The sequence below is a fragment of the Bos indicus x Bos taurus genome, chromosome 11, assembly GCF_003369695.1.
Source record: "Bos indicus x Bos taurus breed Angus x Brahman F1 hybrid chromosome 11, Bos_hybrid_MaternalHap_v2.0, whole genome shotgun sequence".
NCBI classification, from domain to species: Eukaryota; Metazoa; Chordata; class Mammalia; order Artiodactyla; family Bovidae; genus Bos; species Bos indicus x Bos taurus.
This window is the reverse complement of record NC_040086.1, coordinates 40188784-40196979: the sequence shown is the minus strand read 5'-3', so window position 1 is coordinate 40196979 and position 8196 is coordinate 40188784.

Below are 8196 nucleotides of genomic sequence, written 5' to 3'. Positions count from 1 at the left end.
TGCTGTGAGACTGTCCGTGCCAGTTTGAGTAGGGCAGTAGGGGCTGGATGCACAGCGCTCAGACCCCCCGGCCAATGGACAGTGCCATGGACTCTGGGCCATCGATGCTTACTGGACACCAACCTGAAGACACTGCAAACCATTTGGGTGGGTTGTTTAGGGTCTGGCGGAATCCAGGGCGAACAAACAAACATGAGAATGATATACCTGTCAGAAGACTTCATGCTGTGGCCTCAGAGCAAAGTCAGTGCCGCTCACAGAATGGCTCTCATGAAGCCTTCATCTCAGAAAGCTTAGATAGATTACACTCATCGAATTTCGCTCACACATAAGTGCGTAGGTTATGTGTGTTTGAAAGTGTTTCCTCTGTCAAACGAGGGTAATTTTTTCAAATTAAGCTGAAAAGCATGCCCTGGAAATGGGATGTGCTTTTATAGAAATGAGTTATTGCTGTATGCTGTACAGAAATTTAACGTTCACAATGGTGGGCTAATAAGTAGGTAAGAACAGAATATTAAATACAAAGAAATTTTTTGTGGGTGAAGGGGAGGCATTAAGGTTAAATTAGCTAAGAAACTGTGACTGTTTTTAATTTTTTTTTTTTTTTTTGCGTTTTTACTTTCGTCTGTTTCACTTTTATTTGTCAGAGAACACTTTTGCCAATCAAGTCAAGTATAGGTAGGCCTCCCTTTCATACAGCTTTAATGATAAGTGACAGAGATGGCAAAAGGCACTCAGCTGCCTGCAGAATGCATTAAAAATTCAAAACTTTACTTATCAGTCTTTTATTAAAACTTTCTGTAATTGTGCAAAATTATTTCCCCACTGGGTTAGCTTTTAATATGGAGTACAATTATATTTCTGACACAAAAATAATTACACTTAAAAAAAAAAAACAAGAAAAAAGAAGTGTTTTTTTAAAAGCAAAATCCATCCATTTTAAATCCACGAAGAGGCATTGCAATGAAAAATTAAGCAATTACTGAACTAAAAGCTCCAGTTTAGAACATTCAGCTTTCAGTACTAGACAGCTGGGTGGAAATACAGCTTGTATAAATTGAAAGGAATTATGATTTAGGGTTAAAAACTTTCTAATTTTTGTATGTTTACCAAGAAAATTCTTTGGGGTATCATATCTTTAATCTGTCAGTGTAATGTAGCTACAATGGTGGATCTAAATTCTTTCCAACACGATAAATATTAACTGTTAGTAGCTGTGTTTTGTAGAATTAGCTGTGGTTTTTCTATGAGTGATGTCTTGTTAGTTTAAGACTTTTAGTACAAGTGTTGATAGCTCTGGACAGTGGACTCTGCTTGTATAGACCAATATTTGAATAATTCCCAAAGCTCCACTTTGATCATCTACATCTTTTAATCTAAAATCCTGTCAACCAAGTTTCTAGAAAAAGAATTACCGTGTGTACTTTCCCTTAAGATGTAGAAATCAACACATATTCACTTGGGCTTCTTTGATGTATAGGGTACTACAGTTGGGACACAGGGAAATATGGAGGCATGAATTTATACTTCAATTGGAGGCTTTTGGAATCTGCTCAAATTTTCATAAAAGCTGAGACTACTACTCTTTCTTATATTTACCCCAATGGCATATTTTTGTTGAATACAAGGGATACCCATTGTGAATTTATTAAGTGCTCAGAGGATGTCAGGCAACTCCAGTTAAATCCAGAGATTTACAAGTCTTACTCAAGTCTCCGTTCTTATCCTCAACTAGCTCACAATCTAGAAGAAGCAGACACTTGAAAACCAAACTATGTGAAAAATACCGGGCATCTAAGTGGGGAGTAGAATATAATCTATTGTTTGTGGGAAAACACTGGAACTTCTGTGTGTATATATTTCTCAGACTCATTGTTTTAAATTTCTTCTCTTGGGGCTTTCCTCACAGTCCCAAGTATTTAAGACTTTGCCTTCCAGTGCAGGAGGGGCATGGGTTCGATCCCTGGTCAGGGAGCTAAGATCTCATATGCATCATGACCAAAAACCAAAATATAAAACAGAAGCAATATTGTAACAAATTCAGTAAAGACTTTAAATATGGTCTACATAAAATTTTTTTAATTAAAAAATATTTTGCTTCTTATACTTAATATACATGGCATAAATGTGTAAATTGGGAAATGAAAAAATTAAAAATTTAAATTGTCTTTATTATGGAATCTATTTATTTCTTTATCTCACATGTAGATGTTTTCATAATTCATTTGGGAACTAACATCATATGGCAGTGGTCATATTGTGCATGGAAAGTTTGGAAACTTTAATTAAAATAGTCTTGGTTGTACCAATAGTTAGCATGACCTTAAGCAAATAATTTATCCTTTAAGCTATCAGAGATTCTGTGTCTTATCTCTTCTACCTTAATTTCTGCTCCTCCTAAATAATAGACATTTATTGAAAGATTACTATGGACCAGAACTTTTCTAAGCAATGTGTTAATTCATTAGGTTCTTGTAAAAATGTAATGATATAGGTACTATAATCACCCCATTTTATAAATTAAGAAACTGAAGCAAAGACATATTCAGTAACTTGCCCAAGATAGCAAAATTAAGCACTGGAAGCCCAGGAGTCTGAAGGTTGGGTTAGAAGATTTCTAAAATAACATTTAATTCTTAATTCATCGAGTCTACCATGATGGTGCCAACAGGTAACATTTAACAATTTGTTGATGATTTATTGATCATCATCTGTATCACAAAACTGTATGCCAGATATTGTGCTGTGGATTATGTAAAAATGAAAGAAGGTTCAGAGTCTGTTTGGAAAGATAGCCATGTAATCTTACAACTATAGAAACTCAGATGAGAAAGCATGGATTGGCCAGGAAATGTCAGAAAAAGCAACATTAACAAGACTACTAAAGTAGGCATAGAGAATGACAGGTTAGGGGACTTCCCTGGTGGTCCAGTGGTTTAGAATGCACCTTCCAATACAGGGGACATAGGTTTGATCCCTGGTTGGGGAACTAATATCCCACGTACTGCAGGATAGCTAAGCCTGTTTGATGCAACAGGAGAAGCCTGCATGCTGCAATGAAGACCCAGCACAGCCAAAATAAAGGAAATGAGAGAGAGACAGAGAATGACAGGTAAACGAAAGGTGAAGGCGTCAGAACAGAGGGGACAGTGTTCCCCTGGGAACAAATGTAAAAAGTAGAATGCAATCGAGAACCTGAAAGTGTTCCAGTACATTGTGTTTGGCAAAATATAGATGGCAAGAAATGAGACAGAGGCAAGATCCTGAGTAGTCTCTGGGTGTGGATTTTAGCTTTTAGTTACTGAGAGACTTTAAAGGGTGGAGTGATATAGTCAGATGTGTATTTTATATTCCAGCTTTGGAGGGGAGATTGGAGAGGCGAGATGTAAATAGATCCTGGGAGTCCAGCTTTAAGAGTGTTGAAATTGGTAGTTCACTCATTCATTTATGAAATTCTATTAGTTTCTTCATTTACCTGTTTAACCTATTTTTCTTGTGCAGTAGCATACCAGATACAGTTGTCAGTGCTTGAATGATATGAGTGAAGAAAATAGGCAAAAACCTTTGCCCTTGAGGAGATGAGAGCCTAGTGTAATTCAGGTGTAATTAAGAGGAAGGGCTTGAAGGGTTTGTGAGAGATGTAGGAGGCAGAACTGACAGGACTAGTGGTTAGGACTGAATCACGGGTTCTTAAAATAAGATCTGAAAACCCATGGAGAATTAATTCTGGATTGACAGAAAATGATCTCAACAACTAAGAAGGGAATTGATCACTTAAGAAAGCTGAGAAAATATAGTCAAACTGATTTCATGGGCACAGGGGATGGAGTGGGGAGGGGGTCGGTGGTCTCTGGGAACCTTCCCCGAGACCTCAGGATGTTTCATGAGATGAGACTAACCATTGCCAATTGCCTGCTGCTACCCTCCTGACCTTCAACCGCAGAGGTTTCCAAAGCAAAACCTCCTCTTGAAATTTTTGGTTTTCCATTTGGTGGAGGAATTAAGATAATGTCACTGACAGCTACGCTCCTGGAAGGGACTTCCTGAAAGCAGAATAATGGACATAAAGTGTTTGTGCTGTGAGTTTAGATTTTCAGGCCTTACATAAGGCTTGAAGATTGTCCTTTGGTTATCTTTCCCAATCAGAGTAAGGGTCAGGCCCATTTATTGCAAACTTTAAAGAATAACATGTCAACTTTGTGGAAGAAACAGCAAGTTTAAAATGAACTTGAATCACCCTGAGCACTTTGCAACAAGTTTCAACAGGTAACAGTACTGCATTGCCTCATGTGGCCTCCTTGACCTGCCAAGGTATATAAAGATTTATAGAAATAATCACCAACGTAGAGAGGCTGGGTGAGGGTGCGGTTAGAACATCAGCTCTTCAGAGCTCTTCAGGGCCTTTTTAGTCTTAGTGTTGACTCATTTGAAGCAAACATTGGGTCAGATTCTTAACTTTTGTATGCCTGTTTGTCCATTGGGAGAAGCGGGGGAAAGGCAGTACTTGGCGCCCAGACAAGGTCCATGAAGTGTTTTAAGAGCCTGAATTGAAAAGCTGTAACATCAAACAGAAGTGGATAGGATTCTATTTTTATGGACAGCATGAATAAGAAGCAGAGGTGATGTGACTGAAAACATCTTTGAATAAGAGTCTTTTCAGAAATGGGGGATGATTTGCAGAAGCCCAGAAGGCAGGGAGGTCATACATCTTGACCCTGGCCAGGGTCACTTGGCATTTAAGGGACAGTGCTGGAGCTGGCCTCAGATCCTGTGGGCTTGGAGAAGGAGAGCAAGCAGAGAGCTCCCTCTCCACTGGTGGGACCCCATGGCATGCTGCTGAAATAACTTTGGTACCTTCAGGCTGTTCATACACATTTAGATGATGCATCAGTCTTCGGGAGACAAGTGATTAAATGTAAACCACAGAGAAAGAAAGGGTCTTTGTTTACTTTCCCTTCTGGTGTATGGCTAAACAGGTTAAACACCTGTGAGAAGAGGGTGCTTCAGGGACAGCCTCGTGCTCAGTTTGTTCGTGGATGTCTTGGAGATTGCATTCCTCTCCTTGTGCAATGATTAGTTGCCTCTTCATCACTGGCAAGGCTGGCAGTGAGGAGCATGGCCTTCACCTGCAGGTGTTGCCATGGCAGAGGACACTTGGAATAGATTCAGACAACATTAAAAGGCAAAAGTGAAAATGAGAGTTGCAAGAAAAGAGAAGCTGATTCAAGGATATGTTTGAGTGGATCAAATTGCCTCTCTCACAATAGCCGTTGCCAAGCTCAAGATCAACCCCACCTTTCTCCTCCTGACTCCTAAGGGTCTCTGAGTCTTAGGAATCTGGTGCATAAGCTATTTTTTAAATTAAAATATTTGTTAACAATATAGCAATATTTATTGTTATCACACTGTAAAAATTATTCTACTAGGAGACATGGTTTGGTTTCTTAATCCAAGCAGAATTAACAAATTAAGAAATGAGAATAGGTTTATGGACTCCATTAAACAATTTATTTTCCCTTATTCAAAAATTGGCTATCAGGGTCTTTCCTGGTGGTCCAGTGGTTAAGACTTCATGCTTCCAGTGCAGGTGGTGGTGATGGGATGGGTTCGATCCCCAGTCAGGGAACTAAGATCCCACATACCATGTAGTGTGGCCAAAAATTTAAAAATAATTCAAAAATCGGCTAGCAAAGTAGTTCATTTTATTTATTGCACTGGATTTTGTTCCCTCATTACCACCTTTTTTGCTTACTGCATGGCATTTCAAGAAATTTCAAGTCTTTTTTTACATGTCTCCTGTGTGACTTTAAGAGATTTTTGATTTTTTTTCTATCTTCCCCTTTCTACATTTTTGCTTATTATTTAGAATAATCTGGTTTGTTTTCGCTAAGATTCCCCAGAACTTGAAGACATTTATGATTAGATTTTCTGTAGGTCATTATCCTCTAAGGTAAATAGAACTACCCATATATCTCTAATTTTAGGAATTTCCAAGTAAAACCTGGAAGAGAGTCCCTCTTTTTTTTTTTTTTTTTTTTTAACTCTGATTGGTTAATTCACTTTGTTATCTATGTAGTGGTGTCTTTTGTATAACAGGGAGCCTAGTTCGACACTCTGACAACCTAGAGGGATGGGAGGAAGGGTCAAGAAAGAGACGAGATCTATATATATATGTATGTGTGTATTATGTGTGTGTGTGTATATATATATATATTTATATACACACTTATGGCTGATTTGCACTGTATGGCAGAAACCAACACAACATTGTAAAGCAATTATCATCCAATTAAAATGTAATAAAAAATAATAATGACAAATACGTTGACTGTGTATCCAGTTGCATCAGTATCCTTCGGGGGAGATCCAGGTATAGGTGCTATCTCCCTAGGGTTGAGGAAGCTCCCCCCTGAGGTGGCAGTTCATGGGGTGAATGGGAAGACAGTGTTTGTTTCACAGTAGATAGTCAGTATGCATTGGTTTCATAAATTTCTTATGAGTTCCCATAAAAGAAATGTGCCGTGCCTCCAGTTGCCCTTTCTGTTTAGCAGGGCAGAGAGAAATCTGGGGCTCTTCTAGTTCTTAGAGATGTTGAGCGAGGAGCTTGGTCCTGGGAGCAACATCTGGAGGTCTCTACTTACCCTTCTGAATTGGTTGAGAAGAGTTAGCAACCTCTTAGATGCTATTTCTACTTGGAAACAGATTTGAAAATAGGATGATCTTCTTTAAAATGGAAGGGTTTGCAAGTAACTCAGGCATGTACAGTGAGACTGTTGGTAAGCACTGGGGCTGGACAGAAGCATCTTCTGGATACTGGAGTTACCTGTGTGCTTTCTGGGCCTTTGATTTCATCTCATTTTTCTGTGGTCTCTGTAAAACTGAAAAGCTTTTATTTTTTATTTTTTTTTTTACATTGAGTCTTCTCTATATGATCTGAGGTGTGATTAACCTTGCATTGGCCTTGATCTTAAAAGTCAATTCAAGTAACAAAGGACCTTTCCCAACAAAGGTCAGTGGGGGGCTGCACAGTGACATCTGTTTGGAGCTAGAACCTGGAAAGGACTCTTAGGCCCCATGATGGGAAAATGTCATTTAAAATGGACCAGGAGAAGAAAGGGCAGAAAGAGAAATGAAGTGGGTCTGGCATTGAAATCTAGTTTTTTACATCCAGAGGTTAATGTATTTCCTAAGTTTGCTACATACAAAGAAAATAGCCTCCTAAGTGAGTACTAACACTAACATTATTTGACGGTTTGAAGGTCAGCATGGTAAAACTCGCCAAAGCATTTTTCTTGGTAAATTGTCTACTTGGAAAAAGTGAAGTACAAAGATTGTCATAGGTTTTCTGAATATCTAATCAAATATCTGGCTGTATGGTTGACCATACAGCCAGATATTTGACAGCCACTGTCAACCTTCCGACACATTATGTAGGAAGCTGAGGCCCAAGATTGATTTGCTATCCATTGATCATCTCCTTTATTCCACTGTCTTATAGAAAGGCCCAGAAGTTTTTTGATGGGACAAAAAGAATTAATGCCAGAGTTGAATGAGTTACAGCCGCTGCCACCTAATTAAAATGATTTTGTGCCAGTTGCTTTTGTTGGGCAGGATCCACACATAATATAATTTCAATCCTGTTTATATATACTCTTGGGATAGATTCGAGATCAGCATTGCCATTTAAGTGAGGTTAATCAAGCATACTGTATGCAGTTTTTGTTTTCCCATTGTATGTGAAAGGTGACCACTGCTGATGGGTTACCCAACTGGTCACTTACTCGCTTAACAAGAGAGAGGTGGATTTCAGTGTCTGATCATTAACCCAGCCTCAGCCCCAGTGACTCTCTCTGCCTAGTTCTTGGAATGGTACAGCTGTTGTCAGTCACAGAGGAGAACTCTAGTTAGGCACCGCTTTGCTCTGGCTGTGGCTACATGCCTCAACACAAGGGGAGGGGGAGAGAGAAAAAAAATACAGCTCCCCTAAAAGCAAACACCATTTTTTGTAGGCCTGGCTCTGTTTATGTATATAAAATGGACATTATGGTCGAGTGAAAAAGACCCTCGTAAAAATCCTTCTTGAAAACTATTGTTGCTGACAGCCCTGACCTCCGTGAGTCTGCATGTTTACCCATAATTCATAATTAACAAAGACATTAGAACTGCCACAGGAGGATTCTGGGCTTTATTTCTTTC